The sequence below is a fragment of the Camelus ferus genome, chromosome 25 (genome assembly GCF_009834535.1).
Source record: "Camelus ferus isolate YT-003-E chromosome 25, BCGSAC_Cfer_1.0, whole genome shotgun sequence".
NCBI lineage: Eukaryota > Metazoa > Chordata > Mammalia > Artiodactyla > Camelidae > Camelus > Camelus ferus.
Genome location: NC_045720.1, coordinates 20,853,056 through 20,868,687, shown reverse-complemented (window position 1 = coordinate 20,868,687; position 15,632 = coordinate 20,853,056). Strand labels below are relative to the sequence as shown.

Here is a 15,632-nt window from a genome sequence, read left to right as displayed (position 1 = left end):
CAGATATAAAGTGAACCAATGCATAGGCCAAAGTTATCACATCAGATTTCCCAAACTAAGGTTCACATTGCTCCTGGGGTGATACATCTGAGAGATCAGTGGTCCTTGCCATAGGGATTTCTGGGGACATTTGGGCAGATCAGTTGATAAAATCAACTGATTTTTTTTCTTATCAATTCTTTGCCAAACTTTTCTTTCTATCACCCCTCCACTGCTACTGATATAGATCTTATTGCTATAATTTTCTCATTAACCAAGGACAATTGATATTCTTTTCATATTTTTCTGCCTTAAAAAGTTTTAGTTATTTTTTCTTTCGTGCTTCGCTACTTGTGTAATTCTCTTTTTCCCTACCTCACTATCTAACTTTAAAATGTCTCTCATGACAATATTTAATCATCTCAAGCTATTCTGTATTTTTTCTCCTGCTCTCAATGGTCCATTTGCTCATCTTTGTTCAACTTCTTTTTTTCTCTCTCTACCTCATCTCTTCCTTTCTGTAAGAGATTTTCATAGGTCATCATCCTTGCATCATCTACTGAAAACATTACTTTTCAATTGAAGCAAACCAGGTCTTCCAACAATTATCCATTCTGGCAAAACCATAAAGACTACAGTTATTATTTGATTGGACTTGATCTCTATCTTCTAAGAGCTTGTTTTCATAAAAGGTATCAAGACAAAGAAATAATAATACTGAGTAATAAGAGCTATATTTCTTGAGCATTTACTGAATGTCAGTCACTGTGTTAGGCTTTTTACATGCATCACCTCAACACTAAACCAGTCCTACAGGAAGGCATTATTCTTCATTTTGAAAATGAGGAAGCTGGGCATAGAGAGTTCATGTATGTTGCTCACGGTCACATAGGTAGTGAGTGGCGATAGTGGACAGTGATAGTTCTGTGATCCCATGTTCTCTTCTTTCGGAAATGATCCTCGACTTTTGACCTAAGGATTGGGAGTGTGATGTAGGCCAAACTAATCATCTTCTGGGCAGTCATGATTGATCTTGAATGGAAACTGGCCCAATATGTCCAATGAGAATTCATCTCTGTGATTAAGGTTCAAATGCTGGGAGGAAAAAGGAATCTTTTCCCTTTAGGATTGCTAAACTAAGCGCCTGTTGTTATTTTGATCAGCATGTGGAGGTGCTCTTCTTTCTGCCTACTTGTTTAGGAGGATCTCCTGGAGAGGTGGAGGGCAGCTGTGGTTCACCCTGGGGACATCAAAGCTGGTGGAGGATCTATCAGGGAGTATTTATGTGCATGAACTCTCCTCGAGGGTGACAACTTATGTGGGACAAGCCAGGCTTCTGATTCTTTATCTAAAATGAATATTTATTACAGTAAATAAATATATCAAAAAATGCAATTATCCAAATGAGGAGAAGTGTGTAATGTGAATGCCCTACATGTTACTAATGAATCCAGGGACAAGGTTTCAGGAGAAGCCATTGCAGAAAGAAACTAGAAGAAAAGTAAAAAATTTATTTGTCTTTTGTTTGTTTTTTATATTTTTTAATTGAAGTATAGTCAGTTTACAAGAAGTAGAAACTTGAACTTTAGATTAGGAAAGCATTAAATAATTTTATAATATGTTTGCTGCTAAGTATTATATATTTAAAATACATCCATGCCGCTGAGGTGGTTCATAGAGAATATAATGCAAATCCAAGTTGTTTGTTTTCTTAGAGACTATAAGACACTTAAGATGTATCCTAAAAATTATTGTAACAAAATTTGGATTTGTGATAATTTACATATAAAGGATTTCATGGTCAGTATCAATGTTACTCATTGTTTCCCCAGATCAAGAGCTAGTGACAACTGCAAAATTAGCTAATGGCATTGCTGTAATTGAAGATGGCATAATAGGTTCCATCCCCTTACAATCTGCTCACTAGAAAATTTTAGAACTCATTATTTTCAGAAATCAACAGTTAAAAATATAGAGGAACTCTGTAATTTGTAAAATGACATTGCTTCCTAATAATAACATGTGGAACTAACAAGATGGAATGCAGAGAACACCCTTTTCAGCTGATTTTTATTTCTAACAATGAAAAGTTATGGACATCAATTTCAACCATGTTACAGAAGGAAAAGTAGAATAGTTTAGCTGCAACAAATCCCATCTCTATTTGAAGCCAGTAAAATATGGCTGATTGATGGTATTTTGGAATTACACGATGACCAAACTGATATTGAAAGTTTTAAAACAAAGCATGAAAGATTTTGCATCATGTGGTTTGTGCTGTGTGGGACAGCAGGATTGGTACCAATGAGATTCTGTTAGAAATCTGGGATCCTGAGCCCCACGCAGACATTCCAAATAAAAATCAGCTGTTAAACAAGATTAAAGGTGGTTCTTATGAACAGGGAAGCATGGAAAGCCCTGCTTTCCACCAGCATATGTAAGACAGAAAGATGTGCAGGATATAAAGAATGAGGCCATAGTTCCAGTAGTCTGTCTGCTATTTATTGCCTTGGGCTGGTAAATGTTTAACAATTAGTTCTCTGGAAAACACAAAACAAAAAAAGCCTACTTTTAAAAATTTGCTAATTTCCACGGTGTAAATACTCCCAACATAACCAATTTCAAAGTATCAACATGAAGTCACTGAATGCTGAGTTGGAAAGAGGAGTCACAGTGAGCAGTTTGCTCTCCTAATGGAGTCGGCTCCAGCTTATTGCTATCTAAAAAGTCAGTGATGTTGTTTTTCTTCATCTGTAGATGTGAACAATAATATTTGTGTGACCAAATTATTTTGTGTCAATGTAAAAGGATGCACTTTTGTAAACTTAGGAAATTTGTTGCTATTATTTATTTTTCTCCACCAAATCATAAGCATCCTGAGAGCCACACTGAAGATTATCTAATACCTAATATAATGTCTAGAACATGGTAAGTGCTTAATAGCTGTTTTGGAAGGCATTAGTAAATAGACAAGATTGTGTTTCAGGCCTTTTTATTGGTAAAACCACAGTATTTTTAGCTTTATAAAAGAATATTAAGCAAGGACATGAACTGTTTCAACAAACTCATAGAAAAAGAGATTAGACATGTGGTTACCAGAGGCAGGAGATGGGGGAGGGGGAATTAGATTAAGGTTTTCAAGAAGTACAAACTTCCAGTGTGAGATAAATATTACTATAAATGTAATGTACAACAGTATTGATACAATTAGCACAGATGTATGTTACATATAAAATTTGTTAAGAGTAAATTCTAAGAGTTCTCATCACAAGCAAAAATTTTTTTCTATTTAATTTTGTATCTATAGTGTTTTATGTATATAAATGTAATATAATATATATCCTATAGATTTCAGATTTTAAATCCATATTTTCTTTTGCCTTTTAATATAAAAATGGTTTTTTCATTACTTTTATTATTCAGCTGTTTTCACATTTTATTTAGTCTAATCTATCAATCTTTTCCTTAGTGACATATTTTCCTTTAGGTTTTTGTAGTTTGAAAGCTTTCCTCTCCCATGAGCTGATAATATTTCACTATGTTTCTTCATGGTCTATACATTTTCATTTTTTAAATTTAATTAGTTAGAGTCATCTGGAATTTATGTTGTGATAACTGTGCTAGGAAATAATCAATGCATCATATGAACTAGTATTACCCTCATATAAAACAAAAAATAGCACAAAGGACAAAATGAGAGACTGTACAATTAAATGTAGATGGAGAAATTCTTATGAAATGATGATGGAGTAGATGTATCCCACACTATAGAAAGAGAGTTCAACAAATGCCCCTTAAACACAGAGGGTGGAAAAGAAGGAAAGAGAGAGCGCTCATTATTTTCATATTATGTTTACAAAATTATCCAAAAGTCTATATAGACTGTTGTAGCTTATTACATGCTTCAAAAAATACTAAATATGGCCAATAAAAATTCTTCAAAATTTTAGATTAACATCTATGCATGTGAGGATCTTTGTATAATAATACTTACAGATACCTTTCATTTGGAATTTTTTTAAGTGACTAAAAATTGTGTAAGATTTATTGAATCCAAATCCTGTGGTATTAGAACACTATACACATGCATTGGGGAAACAATTTTCCATGTGTCTCTCATGTTTTCCACCTTTTGTAAGCAGAGATAGTGACTCTCTTTGTTCAGCAACAACATGGCAATATTATCTTCCTCCAGAGCAAAGGGCCTGTTTACTTGTTATCTGTTATAAAAGATCCTGTTTCCCTAAGCTCAAGACTTCCTCTTCCACACACAACCCACAGTGTATGTGGGCATCACCTGGCCCTCTTCTCATTGTCCCTTGAGAACTGAGAAACCCGAATGGTTGCTGGTACTCTATTTACGTTGCTGTATTAGTAAAGCCCTTTGTCCCTGACTCAGTAGTTTTGTGTCTTCTGCCAACATCTATGAAGCCATGGCAGGCTAACTTGTTAACTTTCAAGTAGGGCAAAAATCTCAGAACTTTCACAGTCCTTAATAATATGTAGATACGTAGAACTATAAGATTTTTACGAATGGTTAAGTAGTTTCTGTTATTTCTTTGTCAATAGTAGAAAATAACTATACTTAATCAAAATGACTGGAAGAACACTGTTGCACTTTGGCACATATTGTTGCTTTCAGTTCTAGATATTACCTCTCCTAGCCACAATGTCTGTATGAAGGTGGTTGTTCTTTGCTTCAGGGCCCTTATAATTATCCATAAAATTCTTATGAATTTTTGTGTATGCACTTACTTAACTGGACTGTATCTGTGTAAGAAGTATTATTCAATTAATTTCTGTTCCAGATTTGGCTTTCTTCCATTGTACCCTCTTTTCCAGTTGATTGTAATGACTGCCTCATCATGTTCCAGTTCTGTCTCTAGCACTGACCTGTTAGCTCAGAGCTACAGCTCTTGAGAGGATTACTTCTTGTAGCTTCTGTCAAGGTTTTAAGCTTTTTCACTGAAAGAGGACTGCACATGTGTGTGCATGTATGAAAAGTGTCTTTTCTACTGTTGGTTCAAGCTGATCACCCCATTGGCAGTAGTGTGATTCTAGGGAAACCCTACCTAAGGGTAGTACTGCATAACTTATTTAGCCCAAATAACACTGGGGTAATTTTCTTACCTGAACAATATTTTGAGAAAGACAAAACAAATAACTGGATATATTGCTCCTTTTGAGAAAATGGAAATTCAGAGTTTATAAGGCATGACTAAACATTGTAATATATATGAATATATATCATTATTACCAATATATACTATTGAATATATATGATAGAACAGCAAAGATGTTAGCTAACATTTATTGAATTTTGCTTAAATACCAGGTTCTACACTTTTTTGACATCATTAACTCCCTTGATCTTCAAAGAACCTGGTAGATTCAGTGTTATATTACTCATTTTACATTATGAAGAATAGAGTCTCACAGCATCTGAGTGATAGCCTTAAATACTAGGTCTTGTAAAAAAACTCTTTCTATTACCCTATATTTCTTACTAAAAAGAAAAATAAATTCAGATTAAAATGTGATCATCTTGAAAAATAAAAATCTGAAGCACACTATAAGATTATAGTTAAATTGCATCTAATTTATGCAATAGAATATAAAAATGTGCTATTTACTAAGCTGAAATCAATTTTCCAGAGTAAGGAGAGAATATATAAAAAATACTGTATCTCTTTTTAGATAAGCATGGATCCACTTTGATTGATTAATTATAAATGCATCTTCTAACCTTTTGTTCTTTCTCTTCATGTATTTTCTATACTGTTTTGAACTATCACCTGAAAGAGTCGCTCAATATGGCATGCTAGGCAGAATTCTAAGATGGGCTCTAAGATTTCTGCCTCTTCCTCATGAACGCAGGTGGAACCCATGGGTATGATGGGATAGTTGCACCTTTCCTGAGGTTATATTGTGGCAATGGTGATGGGGCAGTTGCTCCTGTGATTACGTTGTGCTATGCAGGACTCCTCCCTAGCCAACTGAAGAGAGTCAGAGAGATATACTCCAGCGAAGCTGGAAGAAAACCAGGTTGTGAATTGCCTTTGAGGATGTGTGTGTGGGAAAATGTTAAGGAACCACATGCAGCCTATAAAAATTAAGAAAAATCCCTGGTCAATATCTGATAAGAAAAAAGGACCTCCGTCACACTGCTGCAAGGAAATAAACCCTAGCAGCAACCAGTAAACTTGAAATAGGACCCTGGCCTGTAGGTGTAATCACAGTACTAGCCAATATCTTGACTATAGCCTTGTGAGATCTGAACTAAGGACCTAACTGATCCATGCCAGACTTCTTACCTATAAACTATGAGATTATAATTTGTGTTGTATTAGTCCACAAAATGGTGGCAATTTATTATGGAACAATGTAAAATCAATACAAATGGGAACAACAATTTTGTAGAAAAAAATCCCTTTAAATATCTTTATGAGAAATAAATACTGTGGTATGTTTTACATGCAAAAGCACAATGAAAGGTTGTATGAAGCATAGCAAGTGATGACTAGTCCTTGCCAATTAAGACCAAAAGAGTATGCTATCAGAGATCTGTTTGTAAAAGGAGAAATAAAATTTTCAATTCAAAGCATGGTGTAAGGACCAAAAGTATTGATAAGTGCTCTCAAAGATGGCAGATAACCAAAATAAGTATTAGAAATGCAAATGAATGTGAAGAAAAGTATTTAGAAATATTCAAATATTTTAAGTACATAGTTTGAAATATCATTTAATGTAATAGGTAAAAGAGCAATAACTAATAGCATTTAGTTATCTGAATAATACTGAGGGTCCAACAACCAATGCCTTGAGATCAATTCATATTCTATTACATGAAGAAGCATCAACATGTTGATCAAAGAGTATTATTCATTAATATTGCTTCTTGCATTTCTTTTGATATTTCATCATCTATTTGCCATCTACTTTAGCCAGTTATGACTTTGAAAGTACTAAGATTATATGCCCCCAACCTATGACCAAATGAAAAACATGCTTTTTGCATCTTCTTTTCTCATCTTGGCACCCCATTAATTAAGGTTTTGACAGGAACTTCTCACATCCATTAGCATTACAGGTTCACTTTTAAAAAATAAAATTAAAAGAGTATACAAAACCTAAAGAATATTCTAGACAAGATAACATATCACACTATATTGGAAAAGTATAATTTTATTGATATATTTAATACATTTTTGTTAACTATGTTGTCTTATATAGTATGTGGAAAATTGTGGCATGTACACACACACACACACACACACACACACACACACACACACACAGAGTGGAATACTACTCAGCCATAAAAATGAATGAAGCAATGCCATGTGCAGCAATATGGATGGACCTACAGATTATCATACTAAGTGAAGTAATTTAGACAGAGAAAGACAAATACCATATAATATCACTTATATTGGGAGTCTAAAAAAATGACAGAATATCACTTATATGTGGAGTCTAAAAAAATGACACAAATGAACTTATTTACAAAACAGAAGCAGACTCACAGACATAGAAAACAAATTTATGGTTACCAAAAAGGAAATGGAGGGAGGGATAAATTAGGAGTTCAGAATTAGAAAATACAAACTTGTATATACAGAATAGATAAACTACAAGGTTGATTGATACTATGGTCCTTTATTTTTCTCACTGAAATATTTGATTTGCACATTTTATTTTATTTTTTAATATGTATTAATATATATATTAGTTTATTTTTTTATTATAGTAAATGGTGCTCTGTTAAAGAGTATAATTATTTTTATAAGGAAGAAACCTATTCAAATGTAATTTTCTGTGATACGCTATCATACTTATAATCGAATAATAAACATACAATTATATTTTGCTAATTTACTACATTTTGATAAGAGTGAAATCAAGATAAATCCACAGATTAATTCCTTAACCAAGCTCATAGTATACTTTTCTTTTAAACCACTAGTTGTATACTATCAATTATAACAACTTATCACAATGGATGGTGTTTAACTGTACGAAACACAAAAGATATATTTAACATATACTTAAAATCTTAAACCAATCACTGTCTCAAACATCATTTTAACACTCATATCAAAATAATAAAGTATAGCAGTTGACAGATGTGACACATTAAACAACACTTATAAAAGAAGAAACTTTAATTTGAAATGAGATAACATACTAAGTTTAATAATTTTATTTCTGGAGAATAAAATATAATCTTGAATGCCACCCCATCTTTTCCATATGAAACACAAAAGTAGGTCATATGTCACTGGCTTTAATAGTTTTTTATTATTGATTTTTCTTATGCCATATGAGTACTTTTGTATTTTTAAAATGTTTCATAAAGAAACTTTTGCTTAAAGAAAGTAAATATTTTTAAGAAAGAAAAATATCCATAAAAAGTAAAAATAATTTTAAGTATAATTTTGTCTTTTCTCAAATACAAGGCCATTTTTTGTTCTAAAATTTATTTATTTTATGTAAATACTGTGCTGAAACATAGTCCACATCTGCCTTTTAACATATTCACTGGAGTTTTAATTCTTTGAAAGCGGGAGATGTATTAAATCTTTCCTCATTACTGATCAAATTATTAGATAATCCTATGTATCAATTGAATTTAACAAGCATTTAAGTGCTGGCAATATGCCAAGAATGTGTTGCAATAGGAGGCAATTTATAAAACAAGTAAAATAGGTTCTACACCCTCAAGCTTCTCACAGCCTATTGTGAGCAGAAAAACACTAAAAGGTAGAATGTAATATTGAATCACTATGTTGTATAACCTGAAACTAGTATAACGTTGTAAATCAGCTATACTTCAATAAAAAAATAAATAAAAGGAAGAGAAGGCACTCAGGACTTAGCTAGAAGGTTACTTAAGGATTAAGATATTTCAATACAAAACTATTAAGATATTTCAGTACCTAAGCCAGACTTTATGGAACTCTAAAGGCAAAATATTTGAATTTGATCAGAGATTAAAAAGTCTTTGCATGTATCAGATCTCCTTTTATTATGTTTTAAAAGAATGATATCTCTCATTTATTCTTAAAAATATTTAAGGTGAAGATCCGTTAACTTCTTTTTATGAACCTAACCTACTTTCATTGCTAGCAAACTATTTACTATATATAATTATATTACATAAATTTTTCTTGCTACAATTTAGCTGTCTTGCTGGAAGCATAATTGACTTCATTCTAAATTGTAATCTCGCCATTAAATTTTATGGTGCTGCAGTTCAAATTTTTAAAGCTTAGGAATTGAAAAATAACACCTAAAATTCAAAATCACTATAATCATTTGATATTCTCAAGTAAAAACTTTTACTAAACATCTGTGACAGATAGCTAAAATAGAATAGTAAATAGTATAAATATTCTTTTGTATGTCAAGTGTTTAAAAAGAACACAGAATATATAATGTATGCAAAAATATTTCAGCTTTTATGTTTCATATTGTTTTAATACACAGCTTATCAGCAATTCTTTTTTTGTAGTACTCTTGTGTACTAAATTTTATGTCATATATATTTAAGTAGAATGAAATTATAGTTTATAGTTAGATATAAAATAAGTCTCTAAAATGTATACAGTTTATATCTCTAGGGCATTTAAACATATTTTTACATTAAGGTTAATGCTTTACTGAATTACTGTTCATTACAGTTTTTTATATGATTTTCTAGAGTGAGAAAATCCATATAAAATGTTTAGAAGTATTATTGGCACAAAGAAATCACTCTATAAATATTACCTAGTAGTAATAGTGTTATTGGCTAAATGTTTACATTTATGAATTAAAATGAAAATAATTTAACAGCAAGTTTGCCAAAGCTGAGACTTTCATCCCTATAATTTCTTAATTACTTAGTCATGCACATTAACAGTCATTATGGCGTAATAGCTACCTTGTGTTTGAAGTGGTTTCCTAGACTATGTTTTTATTTTATGTCTCTTTCTGATCATTGAATTAGATCACTGATAATATGCTGAAATTTTCATTGAGATGTTTCTGGTTATTAAAGTAGCCAATTCATACATATAATATTTAATGAGTACATATAATATGTATACAACCCACTGTATGCTTGGATTATATTACTTTGTTTCCACAATAAGTAATTCTAAGATGATAAGATATTCCATGCTATATCTGTATAATCTTTCACCTATAAAGAATGATTATGCATATTTGAAAGTAAAATGTAAAAGGAGTCCATTATACAAAATAACTTTTAGTAGAGAAACAAATAAATTTTGAATTCTGTTTGGCAGATCTAGAAAGACAAGAGACTTCCTACTGTGTGCTCTGTAGAACCCAGATCCACCAGTTTTCGCCTCATCAAATTTTGAAAAACAGTTATATGACTATTCAATTTAGTATGCATTAGTGTTTCCTAAACATATTGCTTCACAGAACGGTATTCTACTCATTCATTTTTATTAACCTTGACAAACATATGCAACCAAAGTTCTATGAAACAAACTTTGGAAAATAGTGACAAGAAATTCAAGTGTATGGCACACAACAATGAGGAAAAATAAAGATACATACAGCTAGATATTAATGGGGGAAAATTTTCCACAAATGTTTAACACCTCACAGCTTTGACTTCAAGAAATTTAAAAGTGTTTCCAATAAATAGGAGTTCTTCAACGTAATCAAATTTTTGAAACAGGAACATCACTCGCCACAGTTTTAAAGTAAGTAGGCAGCAGTAGGGCAACAGAAGTTTGTAACAACAGGGAAATTCTGTGATGATCACAGACTGACTTACATTTATCAATTATTCCACACTGGATTTGCAACTGGAATTGCAATACGTGTTCTAGGGCTTCACTCCAGTCTGATTCAGGATATGTAATTGGGGCCAAGAATTCTACATTTTAACAAATTCTCCAGGTGATTCTGATGCATATGGTTCATCATTCACAGTTTGAGAAGCACAGATAAATGCACAATATCTCTAATAAAGAGAGATCTCATAAATATTAGTATGTAAGGACAAAGTCTCAGGAAACTTTCTTGTGAGACAAAGAAAATAATTAGTAAATGATTATACAGAGGGAGATGAAATGAAAATGAGACTTAGACATTGTAGTATCATCCTACAAAGATAAAAAAATGCAGGTATAAATTTGCAGGACAGGCTTTGAAATTTCAAGCTAAGTTTTCTGGACTTCACAATACACCAGATGGCCTTGACAGTGTCATTGGCTGTTGTTAAATAAATAAATGCTTGTAGCTCCTTCCCCTGTAAAATGTTATATAGTATTGCATATGTGTGTTAGAATAAATGAAGCCTTTCCCACCCCTCCACACCAATATCTTTGGAACCTGTGAATATGTCATACTAAATTGCAAAAATGATTTTGCAGATGTAATTATGTTTAAGGACTTTGACAAAGGGAGATTGGGTCTACCTGGATAATTAAGGCTAATCTAATGACATAGGCACTTAGAAGCTGAGAATTTTCTCTATCTAAAGTCAGAGATGTGTGAGAAAAGAAGGTAGTAGAGAGATATTTTAAGAAGGGGAAGTCAGATTTCAAGTATGAGAAGGATTTAATGCACCAGTTGCTGACTTGGAGCTGCAGGGCTTACATATAAGGGAGAGACTTCTAGAAGCTGTGGGCAGTAGATTCTTTCCAGAACCTTCTGATAAGAGCCTAACCAGCTGACATTTTTATTTCAGCCTTGTGAGACTCTGAGTCAAGAAACTAACAGAGATCATCAGGACTTTACAGCTTCAGAACTGTGAGAGAATATATTTTTGTTGTTTTAAGCTGCTAAATTTCTGGTTGTTTGCTATGGTAACAATAGAAAACTAATACACATGGTAGAGGATACTCATCACAAATCAATACCTGAAGGTGTCCAACAGCATCATAATCAATCCGTCAATACCACCTAGATGCCTAGTACTTCATATTTTAAGTCAGGACCTCCCAACCATACATTTAAACATCATGAAGATATATGAATCCATTTTCACTGAAGCAGAAAAGACAGACAAATTTGATGTTGTATGTGTAGAAACAATGGAGGGCTATGGAAATATTTTTGAGTATATTTCATGAAACTTGACAGTCAAACCAGAAAATGTGACAACATTATAATACATCTTCCAAGTTACTACATTTTCAGTATATGTAGTACTTGCCAAAAGAATAAACTAATCTAAAATATCTTTATACTTTGATGGACAGAGTACAGGTTTTCTGCTACGGAGCCTTTAACGAAAATTATTATATTACTAACTCCTTCAATATTGCCAAAATTACACTTAAAATTAAACCTTTCTGCCTGTAGTGTTTTAAACTATGAATTAAGTTGCCAAGATAAAAATAACCATTGTGAAAGGACCTTCAAAAAATAATGATTATTACAGTCACAATGGAGAAAAATAAGTCTTGGAATGCATCCTCCCATGCTAGACAAGAAAAATAGTTCAGAAATATATTAGGTAAAAATAGTGTTTACAACTGCTGCAATATGGCATTATTTAGGATATAAAAAAGAAAAAAATATGTTTACTCAATTGTTTGCTAGAGGGTATTTTTCCCCACTAGGGAAAAAGCACTGTATGAAATGTTTAGTTTAAAATTTTCCCCACATGCAAACTGTTAACCTTTATATTTAAGCAATTCTATTTCATACATGATTGTTTTATTATGTGCTCTTTAAACATATCATATTTTGAATTATTATGTGCTTTAAAAAGTAACTACTGCTGCTACTGTATATGTGTGTCTCTTATGACGATATTGGATCTCATGTGATACATTCTGGTAATATGGTCCTGGGAAGGTGAGTTGAATTCTGTTATTCTATTCCTATGGATGTAGAAGGGGCTCCTTCCTAAACTAAGTGAAATTTTATTGTGAAGTCACCTCAAAAAGAAATTACAACTACATGACCTCAATCTGAAACTGTTGGGAACAAGTTACTTTCACCTTTAGAATTTTTTCACATTTTAATGAGGGAAAAAAGTGCAGATTCTGTACATTTTTTATACCATCAGCAGAGCCTAGGGTATCACCCCATTATCAAACAACATTTGTATGGTGAAACATGAGTACCCATGCTATGCAGGATAAATACGTATAAAGATTATAAATGACCTCTAGTCAAATCAGCTTAGGTCAGATTTTTGATGCCAAATGAGTTTGTACCAAACTTTCAGATAAAAACCTTTCAGTTTTAAGTACTTCTTTGTTTGCCTCTTTGTGGTTAAGAAATCATGGATCTGTGAGACTAGAAAGACTGGCTTAAAATGGAAAATGTCAACTCTCTCTCTTAATGGACTCTTCTCTTGATTCTAACTTGCAGAGAACCCAAATTACCAGTTTATTTTAAGGCAGAGGGGCAAAGAACAGAAGAGAATAGGGTGGAGTTTCTAATGCCTGAATCTCGAATCAGGCCTTGTTTCCTTTTACTCTCACATTTTGTTCCCTTTAATTAAGATCTAACCTTATCTATGGTGATGTCATGATATCATCTAAGAAGATTTAAGGGAAAGGTTTTCCTCTGTCTAGGTGCACTGCAATGAGACATTAAAGCCTGCCAAGTCTAGTATTTTATTATACATTGATGATGATTCAGAAGGTGAATTTTGGTACAAGATTTGACATAACAGGATGCACTGTATCTTCCTTCTGGGCGACTTTTCTTCTATTATTACCCTGTAGAATTTGGTTTTGCATTAAAAACTGGTCAGTGGTCCTTTTATATTACCATTACTTACCTTTGTAATATACTTTAAATTCATGAGCACTAACTGCAAAATCACTGGTCAAACGTAGTGAAAACACAGATTTGGTACTTGTCACTGGCGGTGGCAGATGGAATCCTGTTAACCTAAAAACATAAATCGGATTAACTGTTAGAGTTATCGACATTTTACCTAATAAAGTTGAAAGTATTAAAAGTCATTTTATCAAATCCCCAAACTCTGTATAAGTGTGTGTGTGCGCATGTGTGTGTGTAGTGTGAGTTAATTTATGACATGTTGATTAGAACATATCACACATCAAAAACAATTACATAAGTATATGTAAATATACATTTATTTATGTATATGTGTATGTGCATTACTGTTTATCATATGTATCATACATATCATCTATATGAAAATATTGATCAATTCAAACTTTGGGAAATAAATTACGAGCGTAAGTTTTGGTGCATATTTTATGCTGTTGATTTTAACAGTATTTAGAAGACATTTTTGTCAAATAAATTATTTTCCTGAAAGTTTAAAATATAGAGTGGGAAATATTTAGACAAATTTAATATTAAAGAAAGAGATGTGATCTAAATATGAAATCTTGAAGCTGAAGTGTCTATAAATGAGAAGTGCTTCTGTTGTATCAGATGCCAAAATTCAGCAAGTGATATTAAAATTAATAGATGCAAATTACTTTTTGGTTAATAATGCATATGTTTACATAACAAATATCTGTCTGATATTTTTCCCAATAATTTATTACTTATTTTTCTAATAATATATTGCATATAATTTCAAGCTCAATTATATAAAAGATGATTTACAACTGACACTTTATAAACCAGAGAAGACAAATTAAAAATAAGAAAGAGCACATTCATGGGATATAATTTTTTTAAAACTAATGAAGATGGCTATTTTTTAAAATTTTTGTTTGAATTGCCTGTATGTTATTTTCTCATTTTTTACTCTTAATGTAAGTGTGAGAATTAAGAATTTTATGCAATGGAATTATACTACTTTTCTTTATATACTTACTATTTTGCCCAACAATATATAGGTAAAATTAGTCTGTACTGAAATTATGATATATTTTCACTTCTGAATAGCAGTAGTTTCTGTTTGTCTCAGGCCTACTTGCTCTAAAAATGTATTAAGAACTCCAAAGAGATTTTGTGGGCTAGATCTGCCAATATTTACCCTATTTAATTTTTTATAAAAAACATTTTAAAATGTGCGTTTATTACTTTATTTAAAAATAACCAAAATAAGCCCATTACATGTTGATATAAATAATGTAAATAATATGAAGTAACTATCTTTTCCAAAACAAAAATTTAAAAGAATACACTGTATTCTATTTTTGCAAATCTCTTTAATATTTGGCCTATTAAAGAACGTAGCTGGATTTTCATATCTGCTTCTTTGTTCAATATTTTACAATATGTTATTTCGCTTTATGTATATAAAGAACCCTGATCTAACTTAGATATTTAATTGTAAAAGGGAAGAGTATTCTAGTAGCTTTTGCACATAAACATGGACACTCTTCTTTGATACCACACAAAAACTTGACTAGTTACAATGTTGAGTTGAAACCATATCACTTTTTTGCACTCTGTTACATTAAAATCTAGTTGATTCACCCTGCCTTTTTAATAGATTTTTTTTCACTCTTGCATTTTTTGACATTATGCATTGGTCATTTGAAATATATTGGTTCACAGAGTTAGATCTTCCAAATATCGATATATTTCACTATAAAATATTTTAAAATCACACCTATTTTTATTTGTACTCATCTCATGAAAATCTTTAAGCTTGGGGAAGCTCTAAAGCTGACAGTGGTGGATTTAAGTTTTCCAAAATTCTAATTTTATACTTGAAAAATTCATATTTTATCATT

General features: G+C 31.8%; 1 protein-coding gene across 1 annotated transcript in view; it reads right to left on the bottom strand.

The window, feature by feature from the left end:
• The window catches only part of CSMD3 (CUB and Sushi multiple domains 3), a 1,015,135-nt gene extending 1,001,362 nt beyond the window's left edge, over positions 1 to 13,773 (bottom strand). The window contains 1 exon segment of the mRNA XM_032468125.1: positions 13,745 to 13,773. The gene's annotated coding sequence lies outside the window, so the exon portion shown is untranslated.
• Between the last annotated feature and the right edge of the window lie 1,859 nt (positions 13,774 to 15,632).